The 27035-nt window shown below is 39.2% G+C and overlaps 1 protein-coding gene across 10 annotated transcripts in view; it reads right to left on the reverse strand.

Annotated features, from left to right (window-relative positions):
• SOX5 (SRY-box transcription factor 5) overlaps nucleotides 1-27035 on the reverse strand; it is a 607966-nt gene that overhangs the window by 310011 nt on the left and 270920 nt on the right. For 2 of the 10 annotated variants that reach the window (XM_079305083.1, XM_079305086.1), the window contains exon 3: nucleotides 17778-17937. The exons of the other annotated variants lie outside the window; for them this stretch is intronic. The gene's annotated coding sequence lies outside the window, so the exon portion shown is untranslated. The remainder of the gene's footprint in view (nucleotides 1-17777; nucleotides 17938-27035) is intronic. 10 annotated transcript variants of the gene reach the window in all.

The raw sequence follows: 27035 nt of genomic DNA on the forward strand, positions 1-27035 counted from the left end.
GCAGTTGCTTGTTAGCAACATTCATCAAATTATATTCAGGATCGGGCCTGACAAGCTTGATTTCATCCAAGGAACTAAATGGACCAAGAAATGAATCATACTGAGTGCTACCTATGTAAGGATATCAGAAATTCATCATAAAATCAGGGCATTTCTCTAATATAGTGTGACTGAACTTTGCTGCTGAGTGTGATATAACAGCTCTGTAAATGGACAGAGAATTTCAGTCTCTGGAGCTCAGTTTATTACCCTGTGCAAGCATTAATGCTATTTCTTTGAAGCAGAGGAAGACTATTTCACAAGTAACATTTGCCCCTTTTACAGTACAATAGAATATACTGCATATGTGTATTTTAGGTGGCTATCTGTCTATTAAAAGGGAATATTTGCAATTAAAAATATATTACCCTTGCCTAAAGAGTTCTGACTGAACAAGTGAAGACTTTTTTACAAATTTCCTGGAAGTATAAGAGCCTCAGAAAATTATCACAGATCACTAACAGGTTATCTTCTAGGACAGCTAACTTTCACTATGTTTTTATCAAATTATGGGGTTTTTCAGGAGCACCTGGTCCAGGCTACAAGTTGCATCTTTTACTCCCCAGACACACTGGTTCTCTTTTCAACCAAAACTGAAGGGAAAGTAAACACTGTCAAATCAGCCAGTGTTCTGAACAGCCATCATGACAACTTAGTATGTCAACATACCAAGTGTTTCTCCTAGATACCGCCATGGGCCACATCAAATGACCCCAGAGCCAGAGTAACTTCCAGTGCTGGAAGCAGGTTTTCCTGCTGGCTAGATAAGAATAGCAACAAAATGGATATTCCGTAGGGAAAATAAGGGAGACAGAAAGAACCAGTGAAAGAGGGGGATGCTGGAAGAATCAAAATGGGAATGCAGAAAGAAAGAGGTTAAAGGAAACCATGGGATAGCAAGGAAGGACAAGACAAGAATTTGAGCTGAGAGTAACTAAGTTTATACTCAAATCCATCAAATTTTCAGTCTCTTATTTTATCCAACCTCATAAATACACACAGATTGCTCTGCCATTCTCCTGCCAGACAGAAGACTGACTTTTCCCAAAGAGGTCCCCTATACTTCCTCCAGAGGCACAGAGGTGACCCAAGATCTTCTGCTTCAGGCCTAACCCTCTGAGCAGTTTCTTTTCATGCCAGCAGCTTGCATTTTTTGTTTGTTTCTTGGGATTTGTTTTTTTGTTTTTTTGGTCACACTATTAGATTTCTGCAGCTGCTTTGTAGCAATGTGCCATCCACTGTGGACCATAGGGGGAACGGAGGAAGGAGGGGAAAACACCAGAAAGAAGCCAGGTAAAACTATCATCACCTTTTGCCAGATGATTATTTAGAGAATGCAGGAAGCCACAAGCAGCCAACTTTTGCCAATAAAGACTACTGCAATAAATGTTTTGCAGTGCTACAGATCTGGAAAAGCCTGAATGGTCAGAAAGTTGTTTTTTTTTTGTTTTTTTTTTTGGTTTTTTTTTTTTTTGGTTTTTTTTTGTTTTTTTTTTTTTAATTTGTTAGATCCAAGGAGACAAGCTGTTATTTTATTGCTCTGTGTAGATGCTCCTACTTTGATGGACAAAATGTCTAGCACAATTGAACCGCAAAGTGACATAAATCCCAACAGAACAAAAATATATCCATTACCTACAGTATGTCTGGAATCAATCTCTGTGAGGGATGATTATGGTATTGACCTGAGATCTGTCAGTACATTTTCCTCTGAGAAGTCCCTAGCGCTTGTAGACAGAACCCCTGTGGGGGTTATCTTTCATGTACACCAATATGAACTGAAGACTAAAAACTTGCCTCATGTGTGCTTTTCATAGCCAGATTAAAACACAAATGTCTATTGAATTAGTAGCTCAATACAAGTTGTGCTAAAAAGCATAAAGGAAATGAATATATATGGTACAAGGAATTGATGTCACCAAGTCCTCAGCAAGAGACACTAAGCAAATCACTCCGTAATATAAAATTTTACACCTCTGTGCTCTATATACATGGATAAACTTCAGTAAATATCTGCATAAATTTGCTAATTAGGATGGCAGCAGAAAGGAAGCAAATGCTGAACAGGTACAGTCAAAAACAGAAAACCCTTAGTGTCTAATGCATCGTAGCTTGTATTTATTGCAAAGACCCTCACATTCACCTGTAATTAATACAAGTAGATTTTTTTTCAGATTGTCTTTTGGTCTCTGGGGAAGATGAATCCAGTTTGAGTGCAGTAATTGCAAGTGGATTAACCAGCCAGAATTGCCTGCAAAGATCATATCATCAGCCAGATCCAAAAAACCCATCAAAGCAAAATAATTAATTAATGTACAACACCAGTGCTATGGCAGTGGGAAGAAAACCCTACAGAACACAAACCTTGTCATGTAGCCTTGTATGGTATAGATAGGATAACTAATAGGATTAAAACCAGGTACATGAAATTTGAGAATGTCTCCCAACACTTTAGGCTCTTTTGGCAGTTTGTTCACCAAACAGGAGTGAAACCATATTATGAGAAGCAATATAACAAGCTAAATACCATAGCCCTGGGCCTTCATGCAATCAAACTCTATCATACAATTTTCTCATACACCCAGGAAAACTGAGATCAGCTGAACAGGCCACAACAAAGTACTCAAAAGAAATGCATGCGCTACTTCAGTCTTCAAGGAGTCAGAATCCCAGCTCTCCTTGAACATAAAAACATAAAAAGGAAATTCAAAGTCAGTTCCTCTGCTTGTGACACCCATTGTTGCTGGGAGTGCTGGGACCTTGTCCTCAAGAGCTGTGTAAAAAAATCCTTCTCTGGCTAGGATCTTCAGCACTTTTATCACAGAGATGGAGAGCCACAGGGAGGAGAAGCTCACAGACAGGAGATGGCAAAGTTCCACCAGGAGTCCCAGCGCTGTATGCCATGTCAGAATAGGGCTGAGTGTGTGTCAGAATCCCAAAGACACCTGATAATGCCAGATTTAGATTGCTTTCAGACCTTGTGAGAGTGTACCCTTGTGGCTCACCCTGTGACACAGTTCAGGCTTGGAAGCCACGCTTCTGTTTTTTAAGAATCAGTGGTTACCCAGCCTTACCCTAGGGAGAAGCATTTGAAGAATACCAAGTTCCTTTATATTTGCATTATTAAAAACACACTTCAAGTTTGTCTCAGAAGTTTTATAAATTAAAATATTTGCCACAGAGACTAGAACTGTTCATAGTCACCATAAAGATGTATAACTGTCTTAAACTCTTACATAAAAAGATGAGTTTTACCTGGCATTCTGCAGTGATTCCACATTTTAGCATCATAAGAGTTTAAAGGATGGGACATGGATTGCACATTACAGTGTTTGATGGAATTGAAAGGGGGGTTTCAGTCATTTTACAGTACATCTGCAGTGAAGCTGGGACTATCATTATATCAAATTGGAATAAATAAATACTTTCCTTGCTTATAAGCACCCAAAAACAAAGTCCAATATGCACTTCTGTATAAGAATTCACAGAATTTTCCAAGCATTGGTTGATTAACCAAAGAAAATTACAGAAAGGGACATAAATACTCCCATATCCACTCTCTAGTGAAGTGAGGTTAAACCCCAGCAGGAGGTGAGTCTGTCAGGAGTGGCAGTCCTTAGCCAAGAGCTCACCCTGGCTCTGCTACAGCGCTTGCTCCTGCCCCAGCACTCCCACTGAAGATCCTACAAAGCACTCGTATTTAATCATGGAAGTACTCTGGACACAGCAAGATCAAGCCTCTATGAAATATTAAAGAAATGTGCATACAAAAACAAAGGTAACTGACATTAGTAATAGCCAGGGAATCAAAAAAATTGCTTTGAAAGAAATGAAATTTGCAGGATGATATTAAGGGGAAAAAAAAGAAAACAACGAAGCAAACCTTCTAGGAGAAAATAATTCAAATGTTATAAATTTGAATCTGATAGGGTAGCAAAACCCTGAAATTATTACAATAAACATCACTGCAACAGATGTGGGGAGAGCTGAAGCAATCACATGAAAACTCAGGTTGCACTAGGAAGTTCTGAGGTATAGGTACAGCAGCATAAAGGCAGTTCCTGTTACCATATAAATCTCATCAAGCTAATGTTAACTTCAAGTTGATTTTCAAAACATGCCAATGTTTTAACACAGCTGGGAAAAATTCATACCATGGAAACCTTGGCTTTACAAAAATAGTATTTTCTGAAGTATGCTAATCATTTTATAAGTATAAAATGAGTGGAAATACTGTAAAGACATGAAGAAATGAGAGTGAATAGAAACTATGGGTTAAAATTGAGACACAAGACCTTTCAGTGGAAGCATGCAAATATTTTCAGCACAGATTTTGATGGTTTACTACATTCTGCTTCCTTCTTCTCCCCCTCCCCAAATTGCATCAAAATTTAATGACAAAAAATAGATGGAAAAGGAAAAATAATTATGGATACAGTTAGAAAACATTTAGTGGCCATAAAAAGTCTGAAGATATCATTATTATAATTTATATTACATTAGTGATCACAAAATAATGCACACCTTACAAACACAGAAATCTAATCTGTCCTAAAACCACAGTTTACATTCAAAGCCAATGAGCATGAGGGCCAGGATCTCCTTTCTGAGCTGGGTTTTGAGTCAACCTATGGTTTTATTCTCCTGAGTTGTGCAGCCAAATAAGTGAACTCTGTAATGGTACAACCATGGTTTTACGGCGTGGCTGATTCTATCATGGAAATACATTAACTCAGGTATGCAATTGCAGTTACAAAGTATTTTTAAACTAGTTTCATTTCCTTGTTTCTTCCATGCTGATGCTGGAGAAAGAAATTCCCGAATTCCCTACATTTCTATAGGCTCTAAAGAGGAATAGAGCTAATTTAAGGAAAATTCAGACATTTTGCTGTGGATTGCCCTCATTACTGAGGCTTGCTGATCATGCCCAGCAACCTTCCATTCCCTTCCTTGAACAATGTACGAAATCAGGAATGACACAGAGGTACTCCTCATACAAAATGTCCTATGCTTTGCCTAATGTCCCAAGCATTGCAGAATCTGGGAGAGTGGTTAGTTAGAGAGTGAAAGAGGAAGAAAATTATTGCAGAGTAGATTATCTAATCATTTCGCTCATGTTGACTTTTCCAGCCCGTATCATTTGCATCATCTGAAGCAAGCTACAATTCAATATGCTGGAAACTCAGCAAGAATGTACCCCAGGAAAAGAATGGTCCAAACAGAAAATCAGTCAGAAATTCTGTCAAATAGGACTAGAGGCATTGCTGTGCAACTACAGTGTGGGGGACAGAATCCTGATGGACCAGTCCTGCCATATATAAACACCAATAGGTCAGATCTGCCCAAAGTAGGTACCTCTGTTGGAAGACAGTTGTATCTGCTGATCCTTAAATGCACAGAAAGCGACAGAGATCACAAATCACAAAAATCCTCCCTCCATCCACCACAGCAGTTCTGCCCTGGTTTTGGCTGAGATAGAGTTAATTCTCCTCCTAGTAGTAAGTACAGTGCTGTGTTTCAAATTTGGTGTGATAATAGCATTGATAACACACTAGAATTGTAGTTCTTGCTAAGCAGTGTTTACCCTAAGTCACTGCCCTGCAGGAAGGGGGCTGAAAGTGCACAAAAAGCTGAGAGAGGACACAGCCAGAATATCTGGAGAAAGCTGGCCAACGTCTGAGGAACATACCAGGCATCATTGGGTTTGGTGGTGAGCAACTGCTTTTTATGTGCATCTCTTGTTTTTCTTGGGGTTTATTTTTACCTCTTTCTGTTACTTTCCTTTTCATTACAGCAATTGATTCTTTTACTTTAATTCAATTACTAAACTGTTCTTATCTCTCACGATTTTCTCCCTTTTACCCTTCCCAATCCCACTGGAAGAGGAAAGGGAGCCTGTGCACTGATTAGTTGCCAGCTGGGTTAAACCACAGCTAGTTCCTGATTTGCTCTTTGGCAGCACCTGAAGGAAACTAGAGCAGAGTGACTGCTCAGATGTGATGATCTTCAATGTCTGAACAACAACCAACATAAAATTAAATTCATGTTACACTACAGGGTATGTTTTCAGCATTTTTTGGGAGGGAGATGATGCTTGGGGAATTAACTGCAAAACTCCCATTATTATTAGAAGTCACACAGCTAAATCCCCACAACCTATAATGAAAATACTGCCTTACATTTCTCTCTGGTATCACTCCTGATCTTTGCTGACAGCACTCACATCATGAATAACATTATGTCAGGCTGCCCAACTATTCCTGAAACTGTCAACAATGTTTAAAGTCAAGTTCTCCAAACCTTTTAAAAGTTAATCATCTTCACTCTGGAAGCATAAAAGTTGAATGCAATAGAAAATGTGCAAATTCACATCAAGTTTCTTTTTGGCCAAAGACTTCAGCTAGCTGCTGAAACATTTACATACTACAAAGCATTATCTATAGCAAGGATGTCCTTAAAGGCTGGAATATACATGAGATGGCAGAAAGAGTTGAGAAAGTGGGGAGAATAGTGCATAGTGTACTTGACTTTTACACTAAATTATAAAAGCTCCAGTCAATTCAATGTATGAAATCAGCCTAGTTTAAGGAATTTCACTAACACTATGTACAAGCACAGCTGAGAAGGAAAAACTCTTGAGATATCTTAATTTCCTTGCCTTCTTCTGCTGCAAACTTACAACGCCACTTTTTCAAAGCATGAAAAATCATGAGCCCCTCAGCTTTCCTCAATTTATTTGTTTTTTTTAATTACTACTCATCAATGTGATGAAAAGTTTCAGAGTGAAAGCCTGAAGAAAGAGTAATCAACATGCTCTTTACTAGTTGAAAGTGCAAGTTTTCTTTGCTAGTGCCCCCTACGCAGGTCCATAGGGGGCACCTGTAAAGAAAATACCTTTCTTTCTGAAAGACAGCCAATCAACTTTGTGTTTTTAAATGGCTCACTTACAAATAAATACATATATAAATTGTTTCAAATTGAGCTGTATAAATGTTAACTTTAAACACCTGCATTTAACATTCTATTCTCGTTACCTTTGCACTTCCCTTTTGTTGTCTAAAGGGGTGTTTTCAGCAATAATGACATTAACTTGTACTCCAGACCTACAAACCATTGACCTACACATAGCCAAGATTTCAGCAATTGATCCAAACTGACTTTCTGAATCTTTTATTAGTCTTCATTACTCACAAATTTTCCAGTCTGTGCTTCTCTCAAAGCTGCAACTCTTTCAGTCAAGTGATCATATTAGATCACATTGGGATTCACTTTTAAAAAGTTGAGATCTTCTGTTAGTGCCCAACTGAATGCACTGTGGAAGTCCAGAAACAAAAAGTCAAAGAAAAAAGGATGAAGGAATTATTATTTTATTTTATTTTTTTTTCAAGACTATTATGCCAAGCTTGCATTTTTGGATTTAATTAATTATTTTCAAATTGTACGTCCTGACAACACATCTATTTTACTCGCTGGACTGTTGAACCGAAGTATTAACAAAGCAACAAACAAAATCTCTGTGCACTGGATTGAAGTCCTCTTCAAAGATCTCCAGTATATGCTTTTTTAAGAAATAGAGGGTGTATCTGTCAACTTCTGTCAAGAGCTAATAGGGAACAGTTCCATTTGCAGAGGAAGGCACAGTTAATCTGCTGGTTCCATGTTAACCTGGGAAAGCCTTTAAAACACAGATATTTCCTCAAAATCTGTTTTTACTGGGCTATTTCACTTTTGAAGGAGCAGAAAGAGGATGAAGTAGAATGGAGAAACAGTCACATGATAGGGCCTGTCTTAAGGAAAGCTCTTATCTGTAAGAAATTTATTCAGTCATGAGAATCTAAACATAGCTCCCTGCTTACAGAGAAAATACAAATGATACACAAAAGTCCTCTCATTTTGGGACTGAGTAACCATGGATAAAAATAAAGCAAGGAAGAAGTAAAAGTGATCAGAAACTGTTTGCTTGAAGTCCTTTCAAGTGCCCCCAGTCAAGCCATTGATGTGGTGTGGCCTAGAAAGGGATAAAGCAAAAGAAGATCTGCAGGCTCATTTGTATATTGAACACTGGTGTTTTAGACTGGACATGCTTCCCAAGGAATGGGAGGATTTTCTCTCTCTTTTCCTTTCCTCCTTTCTTCTCTACTGTCAGAAGTCAGATAGCTGTATTGGTGAGAGTTGCAGAGAGGTTACTCATTAGCACCACATTCTCTGATACCCAACATGCCCCAATAATTTTGTCATCTCAGGGGATCCAGCCACAACGTGCATCTCTCATGTCTGCCAATAATTGCACTAATGTTCAATCCTATACCATGTAAATTTCCTCCATCAAAAAGATACATTTGACATTGTCCTGAAATGTGACTGAAATGTTTTTAGATCCAGCCTATGCTGTTCAGCAGTGCAATTACAATAAAGGAAATAAAGATATATATATATATATATATATATATATATATATATATATATATATATATATATATATATATATATTGAAAAAAATGAAGGTGGTACAGCACTGGACCAGATGCTCAGAAATGGAACAAGATCCTGAACTTGAATCTGATCCTAACCTGAATTAACTTCCAAGATGGACCTCCTTTGAGTGAATGGTTGAACCAGATAGCTTTCAGAGTTTGTTCCAACATAAATTTTGACTCTTAGCGTGGTTTAAATGGCCAAACTGTCCACTGCTAGTGGCTAATTGATGGTTGCTTATGTGGCAAATATTTGCCATGCATCCCATTCTTCCAGAGAAATTTCTCATTATGTTGAAAGAGAAGGTAAAATTGTTTAAAGTGCCAGACCAAGAAACATGAATTACTGTAACTTGTGCCTCCAAATTCTTCATATCTCCTCAAAGTCCCATATGAAAAATAACTACCAATTCTTAGAGTAAATCACAGATCTTCATACTTCCAATGATTAAGCAGAAATTATTTTGGTAAAGAAGAAAATAATTTTGGATGCGACAAAATTTATTCAGTGGTTGCTTCAAGCTCTGCTGGAATGTTTATAGCAACTTTTATGCAATCTGACATTCCAAAAAGAACAAACAGTAATGGACTGGAAACACAGGGAAACTATTACAGAACGCAGAAAACAGTTTTAGAAGAAACAGAATTTAAGAGCTGAATTTCTTTAACTGGCTCTGATAAGCTACTGGCTGAACAGAAAACCTTTGAGGAGCTTTCAGACTAACAAGATGACACTCTGCATTGCTCTAAAACACAACACAGAAGTTGAGATGTGAAGCTGAAGAAATATTCCCCTCTGGCTTTTATTTTGTCAGATTTGATGGAGCCAAGCAGACTACACTGATTAGCAATAAAGACAGAAAGGCCTTCCAGGGAAGCATTAGAGTCTCTAGGAGAAAGGTCCTGGAGCTACTCTCTGGAAACCTGTCCCCATCCCATGCTCCAGGCTGGTGTTAGGGGGGCAGCATCCACAGGAGCCACAGTTTCTGAGGCTGAAAGGCTGCACTGCAGAGCATCTCACCTTCACCATCTAAAGAAAAAAAAAAAAACCAGCTGGTTGAGCCATCAAGAAATCTTAGATGTAAATCAAGTTGATTTAGACATTTATACAGTATTGCAGGTCTTGGCAGCAGTGCCAGGACATGAGAGGGGTCTTCCCTGGGATAACAAATCTCATCCACTTCAAAAGTACAAAACATCTAAAAGTGTCCTTAGAAGTGCGTACAAAGACATGGTTGTAATGACAGTGGTACAGAATTGACAATAAATCCACCCTTTATGCTGGGACTGAAGCAGACATTGACCTTTCCAGAGACTTCAACAATTCTCTGTGAATGTTCTGCCACCTCTGTGGCTTCAGCATTCAGTAAAGCTCTTGGAAATGTGTTCTAAAACTTTTTCTTTTTTTTTTTTTTTTTTTTTTTAATTCTTGAATCATGGTCTTCCTTTTTTTCTTTGCTTGATAATTCCTAGCTGGAGATTATGCTCTTTGGTGACTAAATGCATATGTAGCACACCCCAGTAGGAGTAATATGGCTTTATTTATGTTATGATGTCTGTTTAACAAGTAATGGGCCCCATAATCTGTCCACACCTCATCACTGCCAACCTTTTCCACAAGATGCAAGAACAACATAGGCCAACATAAGTTACTAAATTCCCATTCTCCACCCATCTTTAAGAACAGGAAGGTTAACTCTAGAGTCTCCTCAAATGATAATGTGCTTCAAACTAATATTTTTAATTGTTATGTGGAATAATTCCATTTCTTTCTAATAATGGGTGAATACTTTTAACCCTCTCCTCTTTACAATTTTGGAGCATTCTAAATTTCTGGTTTCCTCAGAATTAACATTGCTACTAAAATAGTAAATTGCCATTTTAAAAACTTGCTAAATATTCCTCTTCCTTTCTTTATACTGCTAAGTCTCTGATACCTCACTCTCAAAATCTTTCCCCAACACAGTGCCAATTTTGTACTGAAGGATAGTGTCCTTTTTCTTTTTTTTTTTTTTTTGCACACAGATAACATAGAGTAATTTTCCTTCCCTCACCTCATTTTATGACATTGCAGAATTACTGTGGACATTCTCCTCAGAGCTTGTAAAACTGGGCTAATTGTCTGTGATGTGACAACTGCTCCATCCACATGTCTGCAAAACATCTCAGCAAGTCACTCCAATTAACAAAATCTAGTATGTTTGATTTAATTCTCATTCAAGAGTTCTCAGAAGAACTCATTCAGGTGTACTCAACGAGAGATGTATTGAAACAAAATAGGTAAGGATTAAATATTCTGCATATACCCAGAGCCCTGCACCTCAAACTCTTTCTAAAACAATAATTACTTAATTAAGACTCAAGTTATTTCTCTGTGATGGAGAAATATAGTTTTGCCTACTTTGTAGGTCAAGGTCCAAGGTAGAAATAACCAAATTAATTGGCCAAGATCCAACAGAATGTATGTGGCAGAACTGGAAATTCAAATATGACTTCACTTCCAAGATGTCTCACACTCCCCACCCAAAAAAAAGCAGTTGTACCTCCATTCATTCTTTCCTCCTGAACACTTGTAATTTTGTAACTTGATGACCATAATTTCCAGTTAGAGGGAGAAACACATCACTGAAGCAGCTCTTAGAATCTTTAAAGGAAGAAAATATAAGTACAGTACTTCAGAGCAATGCAGAATAAGAGGTTTACGGTTGTTAACCTGATACTTGCTCTGATTTGATCAGCATGGTCCAGGTTTGGAAAGCTCAGATATACTAAAATTGGTAACTTTGATATTTTTGTGACTTTATGTCATCATCCATAACGCTACTGCATAGTAAAACATTATATGTGATGACATAACACCTGGAGAAAGCATTGTGCTTATCAAAAGGCTGTGGGTTTAGCCAATTCAGTTCAAGACATCATGAGTATATCTGGGCTTTTAGCTAGGCTCTATCAGCTCTAGTTATTACCTCTGTCCTTTTCCTGGCAAGCTGCTCCTAAACAAGAAGCGAATAAAGTGGCGGCATTGTCAACCCAATGCAAAAGCTACAAAAGGGTTTAATAGTTTGATGCACAACAAGAAAGATACAGGTCACTGTTAATCTGTTATGGCATAACCTTTTGAAGGTAACCAAAAAGAAATTTAAAGTAATTTTTAAAAAATCATCAGAATGCTCTGCTTTTACAGACTCCTGCCTTTTGTGTCAAGGTAGCTCTCAAACATGTTTCAGGGAAGCCACAATATTGCCAATGAAAGAAAGTGGAAGAAAAGTTATCTGTGTCTCTAAAAAAGTCCTCGTCACATCTACAGTAAATGCTCTGAGGCAGCAACTCTTAAATCTGAAGTTTTAACCGACTCCTTAAATTCACCATCTCTGGGGCCTGACTGCTTAATAAAGACTACAGGGTGTTGAGAAGCACAGTATATTATTTCATTAAGTGCTTTTTCGGAGAAGGGGATTTAGAAGTAAAATTGCTGGCTTTGTGTGGCAAGGTTATGACCTTTGACAACTTTAGAGCTTATCTCTTTCATCTTCCCACTCCCCCGAGACCCCGAACTTATGGAGGGATGGAAATGGGTAAGCCGGGGCCAGACAGAGTCCAGCATTGTTGTGGGGCTGCCTCCTCTCCCTCTCCCTCTTTCCTCTTCTCTCTCTCTCCCCCTCTCCCTCTCTCTCTCTCTCCTTTTTCCCCCTAAACAAAACAGATCTGAACTGAGCCAAGGAAACAAAAATGTATTGTTCCTCGCAGATGGAAGCGAGTGTCGCCTAGGTAACCAGATTAATCTTCTTTTTCTCTCCCTTCCTCTCTTGTAGTGCAGTAATCGGTGGGCTCTTTTCACAAAAAAGCCAGCCTCAAAGCTGGGGCTCTAACTAGGTTCCTAATTAGCTGCAATTTACAATGAAGACAACATGATGAGATAATAGAAATTTGCAAAATAATGACATACCTCAGCAAAATATTCCTCCTCCTAAGAACCATTTTTATACAAAAACAATAAAGAGGGCCCTTCTAAAGCAAAGCTGGAAAATGGTGGTGTATTATGTGACACAGAACATTATTGTTCGCCTCTTGTTCCCCCAATCAACAGCTTATTGTTTGGCATCTTAAATAAAAATGACTCAAATACAGACCACATAATGATCTCCATTGCGCTAATACACTGTATATACAGAGTAGTCAAAAATGTACCCAAGCCAATGCCAGTGGGGCTGATAAAGGAGCAGGACCCAGAAAGGTAATTTACAATACAATGCACTAACTATTATTGCTGGCCTTAATCACACGTATCTTCCTGATTTCTGTCAGGATGCGCTCTGACATCAAAAAAGGGCACTTGAACGGGGGGCAGCCAGTTAATGAAATATGATGGCTTGCATTTGTTTTCATGTGGTGGTTGGCTCAAACGAGGCAGCTCCAGACTGTTAGCCAACAGTCTTCCCTTGTGTGACATCAAAGGCTCCCATTTATGGCAGAGAGGGAGGGCGCGGGCAGGGGGATCATGGGGAGACAGCGCTGAGGCAGGAGCACTGGGCAACTCAAAGGACCATTAAATCCTAATCTCTACCTTATGTCCAAAGGAGGAGAGCAGGGAAACAGAGTAGGCTGAAGCCAACCTGCCCCAATTCCAAGGGGAAGCAGTGTCAGCATCTCCACATGTGGTACAGGACAGGCATGGCCCATACGCCACTGCCAGAATTGGGCATTTGGCTGCACAACACTGACTTGTCATTGCAGACATGGGCAGGACAGCCCTGCTGCAGCAGAGTTCAGTGCAGTTTTGATCTCAACAGAAAGATTTCATAAATAGCAACAGATTGTCTAAAACTGTCAGGAAGAACAGTAGCATTGTAAGTTACTCCTTATTTTATCTGTGAGCTCATCAGTATTGATTGGTGCAGCTGCAAATATTGAAGACCTACCGATCTTTGAGGATTGTCCCTCAAATAAGTGCAACTATGGCCACTTTGGACAAGGATGGAAAAGCATTATCATGCACCCCGACCAAGTCTTTTGGTTCCTGAGAATGGCAAGAAGCCTAATTTCCTTCACAGAATAATTGAAAGAAATGAGTAATGTCATATTATACAGAGCAAGCCAACTGCTGAAAACTACTGACAGGATACATGGCTCTAGCAAGGTCCTGCAAGACAGTTTATAGCATGGGTTAACCATTTCAAGAACCACTGAAATGCCCTGCCATCTTTTTATACAGTGTCTTTCAGGATCTCAAAGCACTAAATGATATTGTAAGTTTGTTGAGGAAAGCCACTGAATGAATTGATGCTGAATATTGTGATGTGCAAGAATAAGGAAAAGACAATTTTAGAAGAACCCCAAGCATACCATTTCGAATAACTATTGCCATGAGGTTTAATCAGGACACAGGACAGTCCAGGTTTTGGGGTTTAAGATAATCAAAATACTCACATAAGAAACACATTGATCCTGAGAGCCTTTCGAAGTGTAATGTGACACTTTTAAATCAACAATAGTGAATATGCAAATAATAATAAATTAAAAAAGAATCACACTGATTTAAGATACAGAACAGCACTGAAAATAGATTTCAGTTTTGGAATTGGGTCTGCTATAAACAAACACACCCTGGTCTGCAAAGATTTCTAGGAAAAAGAGAACAAGGTGGAGAAATGTGAAAGATTCAGTCTTTAAATAGAAATAAACAGTAAATAATAGATGGTCAGATTTCTCGTGTGCTTAATCCTATTCTCTCCATGCAAAGTGTGATTCATCTGCAAATAAGGTGTCATTTAATGTTACAGCATCAAAACTGTTTCTGAAAAACAAAATAATCTGTAAGGTACTTGAACTGTTTGTCAGGCAGCCCTACTCCAACTAATCCTGAGTATCTTCTTATCCCATTGACTTCTCCCAGCACGGGAGCTGGCAATTTACCAGAAGTATGCTGACACACAGGATCAGGCGGCACCTAAGAAAAGAGCAGGAAAGTGCAGAAAATGGCTTTGAACCTGTGAACCCAGTTCAGTGCAAATCCCGTGTTGACATTACTGATCATAGAAGTCATTAGAGCTTCTTTGCACCAACTGAAAGCCAGATCTAAAGATTTGTGTGTTAGCTTGTTTGTTTTTGTTTCCATATACCATATACATCTCTATGGAAGGCTAAATATAGCCTGTTCCTTTCAGGCTCATCTGAAAAAGCAGACCCATTTTAAAATTTAGATTTCTAAACACAGAAATAAGCTTTTTACCTGGCACATTTTTCTCCTTTGGAGCTTCCACCGTAGTTTTGCTTAATCTATCTAGAGGTTCTCTCATTGCATGCTTAGATAATCCTGTGTGGAACAGCCTCAACACACCATGAATTCAGACAATTGGGAACAGCGTTGTGCCCTGTATATCCCATGCCAGAGTCAGAATAGCAGCTCTGTATCTGCAGACCGGTATGATTAACACCAGCTTGCCATTTTACACAGAAAACATTAGCTCTTCCAACTCCTTGGATGGATGAAATAACTCAGTAAGAGTTAGCTTCCCAGAATTACAGAGCTCTATCTTATATTGCAGGTGAATGGTACAAAGAGAATTCAATTGGATTTCTGTATATTCAGCATCTGAAAGTTTGGGAGCATAAATATTAACCTCTTCTCCACAACAATCCCATCTAAAGCACTGCATCATAGGAAGTCAAAACATTGGGCATAAACCTGCAATATGAATTCAGTTATACTTTTTCTTCTTCTTTTTTTCATTTTTTTTTTTTTTTTTTTTTTAAAGTTAACAGAACTGTTTTTGTAAATAAATGTGGCAAGGCTGGGCAGTCAGTATATTTTCTTTTCTAGCATCTCGACTGTCTGGCACAGACTGTGCTATTCAGGATCTATCTGAGATCATCTATATCATTTTTCTGGAGTAGCACCTGTGCCCCTGTGGTCTTGAATGGCTCTTACAATACAAATTTACAAATAGCTTTTCAAAATTACTCAAACATCCTTCAGTATGAGCAAAATCTGGTGTGTGACACAACTGCCTTGCCTTTATTTTCTGACAATCATTACCACTTGCAGGCTTTGGGGAGCTTTGTGTGTGTCAGCACATTTCTTTAGCATCTCTGATAGCCTTCAATCTTCCTGCCTTTTATACCTTTGAACCAGTTGCAAACAGCAAGAGAAACTACTTAAACAATCACTTCACTCAGGATACAAGAAAATTCATGCACCTAACTTTAGTGCTCTCCAACACTATTTTTCCTTCTCTTGCCCCTGCCCCCCAGGGGAGGTGGGAGGAATGGTTTAATTCAATAACCAAAGGCTTCAGTTTCACAAATGCTCGAGCCATTAGAGCTCTGAGTCTTTGGTGCATCAGCCCCAACATCCCCCACCCCCGCACACACACACATGTAACACGTATAGAAAAGAAATGCTCTCAGCCTGGCATGAACCATGTTCATTCAGTGCTCTTTACTTAAAGGAAAGACAATTAAGTGAAACCTTGAAGTAATCTTGTTCTGCCTATTTAGCCTCTTCAGCCCTCAATGTGTGGTTAGTAAGTGTTGCAATCAGGGACTAAGGCCTGCTATCATTCGGCCTTAATTAAAAAAGACACAAGCAGTGGAGCTGTGAATTAGAAAGGTAACAACGCACTACCCCTGATTAATTCGAGGCTCATGTTGGATTAATAACTCCAAACAAAGAACAAAAGGAAATTGTTATGCGAATTGCAGTCCTCCCAGGCCAGACAAAGGTCAAATCACAGGATTTCAATTTCATCCGGAGTCGCTTAATCAACTCCCTCAGAAGGAAGACCATATGCAGTCCTGAAAGCTACCCATTGTAGTCATGTTGTCACTGACCTGAGAGACGGCATAGACATAATCCCAGCTATTCCCCATCTTTTCTCCTTCTTGTCTGTTTCTTTTCTTTCTCCTTTCCCCTTTTCCATTTTTCTCCCATTATGACAAAAGCCCTTCATTAGGGCTAATGATTAAGGAATAATCTGAAGCCAGGACAGGATAGTATCTGTGGAAAAGTGGCTTTTGTGGCTGCTGCCCCATGGGTGGCAACCTTACTCTCACTCCCCACGCACCTGCAGAGGTAGCTTCTCATTTTAGGGGTTCTTCTGTGGCAGCAGCAGAAGCCACAAACGACTGTGCTTCATTCCACACCCCATAGTCACTTGCAACAAACAGCATGTGAGGGTGGGGGCATAAAACAGGATGTTTGGGACACATTCAGTGCACTGCCTACATCTTAATGCAGAGGTCTTTTGGGGATGTTAGCTGAGGAAGAAAGATATTACTAGTCTGAAACTCTATCTCTGACAAAAACTAAGCCACAAAGAATAAAATCCCAGATTTTCTTGCTTTCCTTCGTCAGAACAGCCAAGTTTTCACAATCTTGGATATATTGTCCTTCCAGTAAGCAGGAACAGAGCATGTCCCCCCGCTCCCATGGAACATGACTTCTTAAGTAACTCACACAGCAGAGCATTTTATACGGACTGCACAGTTATTCTATACATAGAAAAAAAAGAATATTCAGGTCTACTTAGGAATCTGGCACCTCATGCCAAGAGCAAGCCTATATAAAAGAAAAAAGAGCAAGAAAGAAGCTTCAGGGTGGAGACCTGCAACACGGGGTTCATTCTCACCCTCACTGCCTTCTGGAAGGGCTCTGCCCATCAACTCAGTAGCATCAGTTTGCCATACTCCCAGAAGCTGGCCCAGCCTGGATGGGACAGGTACCCTCTCTCAGTTAGACCTCTATTGCTTGTATACATTTCCAAAGGCTGGAATGTCTCATGGTTTGATTCACTGGGGGTTTTGTTTATATTCTGTAACACGGCAACACAGTTTGGGACCAAATGTACTGTCTCCAGGAACTGGCTCCAGCAAGAGGTCAAGAGGCAAGAACACTTCCCACCTTGATGTACATCTCTTGCTTAACTCAAACAAATATCTCCTGATTTACATGGAAATGAGATATAAACACTCAAGCAACAGTTCTCTTTTAATCTTAAATTCTGGTTCAAATAATACTCAGTGTATGAATTCTGTGGTGTAGGATTTCTGACAAATGCACAAGGACTCTCTAAGGAGAGAGTCCTCTCACCAGGACTAAGAGATACCTTAAAGCCCAATAAAATGACATGAAACCTGCTACTACTAGTACCTGGCGCTGCATCACTGGTTTCCAAAGCTGCAGGCACTGAAGAACAGGAATTATGATGGGGATATTAAAATACCTTGGGAAATGCAGATGCAGATTCTGTAGAAATCTCTTACCTGTGTTAGGTGCTGGAATAAAATTGCAGATCACTCAGGGAACTCAAAAAAGATCCTGTTTTGACTTTCAGCTTGGGATCATCTCCATTCAATTCTGTCACAAACTACACTTGGTCCTCTTGCAAAGGGGCTGTTCACACAATTGCTGCCTCTGAATTAGCTGTTGGAGGGGAAGAAGTGCTTTGTGAATTGCCCAATTGTGAAGCCCTTCCCTACTCAGAAATATTCCAGTTATAAATATTAACCCAATACATGACTATTCAACTTTTCTTTGCTTTGCTTTTAAGTATCTGTACTCTCTTGCTTTACATATTGATTTCTTAGCATGCAACCAAAAAAATTAAGATGAAATACCTACTGTGCCATGGAAAAGGAGAGTCATATACTCAGAAACCCTTTTGCCTGTGTTATACCCCGTCATTAAAACCAAATTACATGGAATGTAAATCCTGTTAGAAATGAATCTTTCAAGCATTCTACCAGCTCCAAAATTTATTCAAAAATAATTTTTGAAATCTGTTACTTTTAGAAGCTCAGCAACAAATTTACTTACATGTACCAGCAGTTATTTTAGCTACTTCTACACTTCAGCACAAAAGTAAAATTAAAGTTTTAGGTGTGCAGGTCCACAAGTTTAGCCCATATATTCATCTGTCAAAGAAGGAAACCTCTGCATATATCCCAGTAAGAATAATAGGTGGACAAGTTTTCCCTTCCCATTCATGTTGAAAGCTAGTTAAGCTTGTAGCCTTCAGTCTAACAGGAGAAAGACTGCTCACACATTTCTCATGTATTCCAATTACCAAAGGGCAAATAAGTTTTTTTCTACAACAGTGAAAGAATTGCAGAATCATTTATGTTGGAAAAGACCTCTGAAGTCATGAAGTCTAATCACTGCTGTCAATTGATCACTACCGTCAATTCGACCATGACATTAAGTACCACAAGCAGTCATTTCTTGAATGCCTCCATGGACAGTGACTCTACCACCTCCTTGGCCTAATAACCCTTTTTGTCAAGAAATTCCTCCTGATGTCCAGCCTGGACCTCCATTGGTGTAGCTTAAAGCCATGTTCTCTTGTCCTGTCACTGTTGCCTAGGAGAAGAAGCTGAGCCACCTGACTATACTTTCCTGTCACGGTCTTTAAAGAGTGATAAAGTCCCTCTGAGCCTTCTTTTCTCCAGAATAAACAACCCTAGCTCCCTCAGCTGCTCCTCATAGGACTTACTTTCTAGACAGCACACGCTCAGGAATTTTTTAGGCTCTTACTTTACAGCATTAGACCCCATATCCATGAGATGACATTACTCCTCTTAACACAGGACATGCATCTCCCACTTATTGGCAAATTGTGTGCAAATAAACACAAGACAAAAGCTGATGCGTTAAACAAAAGCTCAACACAGTGATGAAATACATCCACTGCTATTGTAATGCCACAAAAAACAAAAAAAACCCACAAAAAACCCAAACCAATAAACAAAAAAAAACCCAAACAAAACACTTAGGAGAGATCTCTTCTGCTTTCTACAGAAGAAGACAGAGTCAGGGGCATCTGCTCTCTCTCAGCCCAAATGCCAGGTAGACAATAGTTCCTACAGACTACATCAGATGATAACCTACAAATCTGCTGAGGATGAAGAGGAAAAGTACGTGTTAAGTGGCTGCAGACTCAACCAGCTCCCACTACTAAGTTTGGCACATGCATTCAGAGAGTTTAAATCAAATGTTGCCCATTTTTGTAGCTCCTTGCGAACACTGTGGTGAAAAACAACTTCAAAGGAGCTGCATCAGATGAGACAGGTATAGCCTAAACTATTCCCATTCCACTTTAAACACAACTGCCATCCTCTCTGACACAGCTCCACAGAGTCAGGTGGGACAACAAGGCAAGCCCTGGGTAAGCTACACCTGGGGACCAGCAGACTGCCCTATATTCCCATGCAATCCCTCAAAACTACAGGTGGTTTAGAGCCCATCCCACTTTCCTTGCTCCTCTCAGCTACCTCTAAAACCTTATGAATTTTTATAAATCCCAAAGCATCAACAACAGGCAGGCATTGAAAACTGCCCTCAGCTTGACTTTCTCTTTTCTTTGTGGAAATCATCTCAGAGCTGTGTACCTGTATCTTTTAGCAAATAAACCAACAAATTTCTCTGATTTTACTTGACTTTTTTTTTTATCCTTTCCCTTTACTTAGGAGCTGCCTCTTTCTCTTCCTTTCAATTCAAACAAGCTGCTAGTGAGAAACATTCCTCCTCTGTACATCTTACCAAGTGTGGAAGAGCTTTCACATATCTTTACCTCACTGACCCTTCATCTTTTTTTAAATCACAGATAAGAAACAACATTTTCTTATCTTGCTAAGAACTGGAAACACCTTCCACTTCTATTACAATGTTTGCGACCTCTATTAAATACTCTAAGAGTCTGCATGGAAAAAATATATAAATATGGTAGTTTTCTCATAGGTTCCAAGCAACCAGTTTTAGAGTGGATAGTATTCCAAACTGTACTGCAAGAAACCAGCTGTGTCAAAAGATGAAATATGATGGGATGTGCAGAGAAAACCAGTCATGTCAAGCCCTTTTGTCTCTCCCAAAGAAAACCAAGCCAACCCACCAAAGTTAATGTGGATTCTTCTGTTCACCTTACCAAAATGCCACTTCCACTAGAAAGATAAAATCACAATGCAACAAATTAGGTCTTACACCTGGATAATTTTCCCAAAGAAGCCCAGCATCATTGTATAAGCTCAACTAAGAGGACTGCACACCATTTCTAAGAGTTCTGGGGCAGTTGCTGCTCTCCCTCTTAGAGGTGGCTGTTCCTCAGTACTGGTTGGCATTAAGCAGGGCAAGACATAATTTCCTTGAAAGATACAGCTTTCATTCCAAGACATAATAAAAATATTTTATTAAACAATTTTTCTTTTAATGTTTCGCCAGCTTTAATAGTAATTATGAGAATTGCCAATTGTTGGTATAAATCTATAACACAACAGTAACTTCCTTGTAAAAGAATTTATAATACACTTTACCAATATTATCAGGTAGCTTATCTAATTCTTCATTACTAGAATGAGATATTACACAAAAGAGTAAGACTGTTCATATTGTATAAACATGGAAAGAGGTTCCAGAAGCTTGAAGAAACTGGATCCCATAAATAATTTCACCTTTGCCTTTTTTTAAATTTTATTTTCTTGTGAAATCTATCTCCTTTGCTTTGATGCCTTTGATTGAAAGGCATTGTGTAAATGACTCAAATTTGCACAGCTCTGAAACATGGACACCAACAAAAGCCAAAACATACAATTTGGTGTATTTGCCTGCTGACTAAACGCTTTTCCTTGTATCTCTCTTCGCTTGGAGGGTAAATTGTTAGTTTCAAAGCTGAATGACTGCTTCAGTGAGCTGGGTAGCAGACTATTGGTACAGTGCGATAATTAAGGATCTTAGTTCTCAAACAATGCTGATAAAACAAAAATCCCTCTCCCTTTTTTCTGGATTACCTTTAGAACTGAAATCAGAGCACGTAAAATGAATAATAATTTGCACCTTCTGTGAATGATAAAAGATTGAATCAAATTTTGACTAGAGTCTATTTGTAAATCCCTCAGGATGACATAATTACTATTCAACACATACCCTAATTAGCTGTACACATCTATTTCATAGTATTTAACAGGTTTTAACAGCTTCTATTGTCTGTTGAATGGATGTTCCATTCTTATCAAAATGGAAACAATAGTGAATTTCCTAAACTGGAGGAAATTTGCTCACAGAAGTTAAGAAATTATCTAGAAATTATTGCTCCTATAGTCAAATAGTATTTGGTTGGGTTTGTTTGCTTTTTTTCATTTTTAAAGTTGTTTCAAATTCACCAATGGTATAAAGAATTGATGATGCATGATGTAAATTATTGTTGCTGCTGCTTCTTTCCTTTTGATGAGAAAAGGTCATAGTTGCATTGTCTGGTGTGAATAAAAATCTACTCAAACTTTTGCATAGAATTTGAAATTAATAGCAAGCTAGGCAAGGACACAATTTCTTTGCTTAGCTTAGATTACAGTATGGCCTCACCTCTAGAAAGCATTGCTATTTTCATTGCTCCATCGTGGATAAGAAATTTGGCAAGCCATGACTTCAGGTGAAACTGAAGAATTAACATTTGAGACCTTGGCGCTCATGTTGCATAACAGCAGATACATGCTCAGCTGCAGAGGCTGTTCTAACAACCAGTGGGATCTGCAGAACAACAAGGCTTGGTCACTCCTACAGCTGCTGTGAGCTGAGGCTTGGTGCAAATCACAAGCACAACCTTCCCTAAAATCAGAGAATCCCAGAATCCTATAGATTGGAAAATACCTCATAGGTCATTGGGTCCAACCATTATCTAGCATTGCCAGGTCCACCACTGAACCACATCTCAAAGTTCTACATCCACCCTTCTTTTAAATATCTCCAGGGATGCTCAAGCAAATGAGAACGGTGGTGATGGTGTGCAGATGCATTTGCAAGTAGTACATTTTCATATTTTGTCAAGCTGCCCCAAGTGAGATTAAAATGTTTGCTTAAATACTTATTTCATACTCTGTGTCATTTGCTTTCTGTTCTCCTAAAAGTACAATGCTGAAGACAGCTGACTCTTCAGACAGCTCAGTGTTCCCAGAGCCAAATAAAAATGCAGATAATCAACAACTGGGGAAACGATGGAGGCTGAGCTGGGGGAGTGGGAAAAACAGGACTAGAAGTACTTTGCTCTTCCAGACACCTCTTTGTTACTGGTTTTACGGGGATCACAAAGAAGCCAAGACTTCCATAGTCACAGTAAGGGAGCACTGCCAGGACCTAAGAGCCTATGGAAAGGGAAAGTCCAAGCACACAGCTCTTGCAGAGGAGAAACTACACAACTTGAGGAGAAGGTCTGAAAGACATTTAAGTCACTACCCCTCCCAACTACCCAAAAGTCACTAGACCAGACAAAGTCCTAAGATTTACCATAAACAATAATGCATACACATACAAACAAACAAAACCCCTAAACCAATGTCTTCCAATGCATTTGGGATCCTTTTGTTTAATCTTTCTCTTACTTCTCTAGGCTGTCCCATGTCATTTTCAAGGTTTCCACTAAAATTGCTACAATTCCTTGTAGCAAAAATGTAATTTTTTTTTGTAAGTGGGGGTAGAGACTCTTACATATTCATATTATCTCATAATAGGTCTTTGCAAGACTTGTTACATATTGTAAGCTTTATCATAAAACTGCAGACATTGTGTTGGGAAGCTAATCTGTTTTGCCCCCGGAACAGAATGAAGTAAAACAAAATAAAAATAAATTTATTCAGTTGGGAATACTTCTTGCTTCACAGTTACTTTTCTTCTTCTGTGTATGATGAAAGTGTAAATGCCCAATCATTAAAAATTAAAAAGATTCAGATCACTCAAATTTATCCATCTGATCCCTTATCTTTCTTAGCAGATTTAGGGATGGAGGAGGAAAAAGAAAAGGGAGATGTGGTATATATGCCAAGGTGCTTTATACTTTCACAGCACCTCTCATTGAACCTCAATTTCCACCCTGCCTTGCTGTGGTCTCATCTGAGACCCAACAAGAGAAGATAATAGTGTCTCAAACCTTTCTGGAAACTTTCCACTCTAAGTACTGGAAACTTACTGGAATGCAGAGCAGGCTGGGAGCAACAGGCTCCTCTGCTTCCATCATGCAAACAAAGCAGGCTGCAATCCTCTGTGCCAGTGCCTGTCCACAAGCAGCCCGCTGGTTCCCCTTCGCCAGCATGCCATGGGAACCTGATTTGGAAGTGACAAAAAGATGGACCTCATGGTGCTGCACTGCATATCTATCTTCAAGTCATTACCTGGGAAAAGAGAAAAACTATTTGTACTCTCCCCAGTAAACTTGCTCTCCTTGATTTTCCTAACATTACAATGGAAGTTCCCTGGCTGTTGTGTTGGTCACTTGCTTTGTACTGGAAAAGTGGCAAATCACAGGGAGAAAAATGGTGCAATATGCAATCACTGGGTAGCATTAGCATAGTGCTGGATACTCTCTAATTACACAGACTACTATTGATGTGCTGATAAAAATATCCTATTGATTGCTTATATATATCCTATTGGAAAGGAAAGTAGTTTGAGCTCAGCCAGCTACAGAGGAAAAAACTACAGGAGGTCAAAGAAGGATTTGCAATTCTTTTCCACTTAAATTGCATCATCCGTGAGGAAACATGCATTTTAATGGAGCACTGTATAGAAGAACTTTGTGAGAGCAAAAAAAGCCTGCTAGTAGATCCAGGTGGCCAAACCATGAAATTTCAAGCATCATAAAAAGGATGGTAGTAGCAGTTCACACAGACCACCCAATATGTTCCACCCCTAGATGAATACTACTGTCTTACAATACTTATACTCGATCATTTATTATTTGCATTATATATTACTTGCATTGCAGTATCCCCAGCAAGGCTTCCAAGAAACCCTATGGGAATATTTTCATGTTTGGTTGATTAGTTTTGCACCTGAATAAAAATATTTACCTTGTTGCCTGAAACCTTGGCTTCAGAACGGAAACACACAAAAAGCAGGAAATAAATCTGATCTTTCTGCTTTCTAAATCCAAGTTGATAAATTTTTAAAACTATTAACTTGCAATAATTAAAGATGAAGCTAGTAATAAAAATAACATCCTAAAATTACATTCAGTGTGTCAGATTTCTGAAAGCACTTCTGAGTTCTGCTGAAGCTCCAAGAAACTGCAAACCTGTTGGGCAGTGAGAACAGGCATCTGAGCCAACAATACCCCTTCCAAATCTTAATTATTATATCTGTGGAATACCTATGAAAATCACTTATGATGATACCTGTTCTGCATGGCTGTGGTTTCATCATGAAGGCGTAACGTTCAGACATGAAACTCATTCTATGGGTAACACTTGAAAAAATAAATATATGTATATGCATCTCCAGAAGAAAGAAAACTTGACAGAAATGTCAAATTTGCAGTGTTGTGTTTTCTAAACACAAAATATTGTAAGCAGACACATTGTCCCTACATAATACACTTTGGCACAATCACAGTTCGTTCTTGTGTAAATAATTTGGGATAGCATTAGAAAAATTGCAAATATGGCACTTAAATTTATTAAGAAAACAACAAATAGCAACTATGGCAAAAATGAGAGGGTAAATAGGCTGGGGTTTTACCAAATTTCTCCTTGAGCCTTTCTGACAGTTAATAAAGATATTTTATTGAAGCCATACAGTCAGGCCGAAGGAGACTTTACATCCTACAGTAGGAAAGGTAGGTACAACTCAAGTCAGCTAAGTTATTTGGCTTTATTAGTTCCTCTGTGGGAATCTAAAAGATTAACTTTTGAATTTTGATTATTGCGGACCTGGAATAACATCACTGGATGCAGAAACCTGTCAAACACGGAAGAAAAGATCAACTTTTACCAACTATTTGTTTGCTGAGCTTGAGCTGACAGGCATTACTTTATTCTCAACAAACCAAAAAAACACACAAGCCACGCAGTGGGAAAGCATGACTTAGCATATTTGAGATCTGCTAAGTAGAATATAACTGGAAAAAAATTTGGTCCTGAGTCCCAAAGTGTAGCAGATCTGTGCCCTGATTAGCTTACATTCATCCAAACCTCCTTCTGTGTCCTGTGCTTAGATTAGGTTGTGCACACAACTTATTTTCTATTTATGCAACATCTGCTCTGCTTTGAGATTGTGAGCATGAACATTTCTAGGCTCCAAAGCAGGATGAGATTACAGACTGGCAAGCTGAGCTGGATAGAACAATGACAGAGCCACAAAGATTTAGGTTCAACTTAGAGTATTTAAGATTCCAAAAATGTTTCTATTTCTCTATTAACATAAGTGATTTCCCATATTTATAACTCCTTCCAGTTTTGAGAAGGAAGAGAAACAGAGTACTTAATTAGTAGAAGTTCATCTGGCGCGGTTCTTTTACATGACCAGAGTGACAAATCTTGTGGCTATCATGTGTAGTGCCATAATTAAACCTTCAGTCCTGATTATTCAGAGCTTGGAGAGTCATCTAAGCCCTGTCAACCAGACACAGGGATGTTCTCTTACCACTGGAATGAAGAGGCGAGTACAGGAGGAAAGGAGACCTCCGAGCACAGACTACCCAGTATGAAAAATGTTCACCTTGCAGGAACATTGCAGGGACTGAGAGGGGGAAAAGGTGCAGTGCTGCTGAAATGGGGAGATGGCAGGGATAACACATGATTCTCTTGCAAATGACCAGCTCAAAATAAGAAGGAGGGTGCTTTTTTCCTAAGAAGCAACCAGAAAGATTTCTGTTAACATCTGCAGTGGAATTGACAGTGTTTCCTGTGAAAACCATCTCTGTGGGCAACAAGGCCAGGATTTGATCTGCAGCAGCAACAGCCACTATGCATGGAAGATCTGTTTAATTTGTTCTAATAGCTACAGGCAGAAGGTTAAACATCTGACCAAGGTGACAGTCTCAGGGGAACTAAGAGGACCACAAAGCAGCTTTTACATTCCTGCTGGACTTGGTTTTCCTGATTGCATCTCACACTCACTGGCAAAGTACATGTGAACAGAGATGCTGCTGCTGAACTTTTACAGACCCACTGACACTCTGGGAGCCCATAAGCTCAGAAAAATCCCCACCCCAGCTCAAATTCACAAGCTAGTCAGAAGGACAGTGCTTCATCAGTTTGGGTATCCAAATACTTCCAGCTGAATTCAGTGGAATAATAGCTCACTAACAGCCTTTAAATAAATAAATTAATTAATGCATAAATCCCTCTTTACTTGGCCATGATTGAGGGCTTCTTCCTCCCTTGGAGGAGGCTGAAACACAGGAATGCCAGTCAGTTAGTAGGAACTGACTGAGTCAAAAAGCAGCCAGGATTTCTCCCTCTCCTCATTCTTCCCCTCCTCAACACAACAGACCTGAAAACAAAAGGCAGATTATTAGGTTTAAGTATGTAGCCCATTCTCCACATACCCTTTCTTCCCTCCTCCCAGCCCTTCTTCAGCACATCTGGTAACCATGTGTGGCAAGTGCTAATGAAGACTTTTCTGAGTGAGCTACAATTAGTTCTGACTGCTGTACACCTCTCTCGGCTGTACTGAGGATAAATACCAAAACAAAACAAATATCTTCCCTTCACTGTTCCTGAAACCTCCTCTTGCCCCTGGGATTCCTCTTCCTCATTTGCTGC

This window comes from Erithacus rubecula, assembly GCF_903797595.1.
Source record: "Erithacus rubecula genome assembly, chromosome: 4".
NCBI classification, from domain to species: Eukaryota; Metazoa; Chordata; class Aves; order Passeriformes; family Muscicapidae; genus Erithacus; species Erithacus rubecula.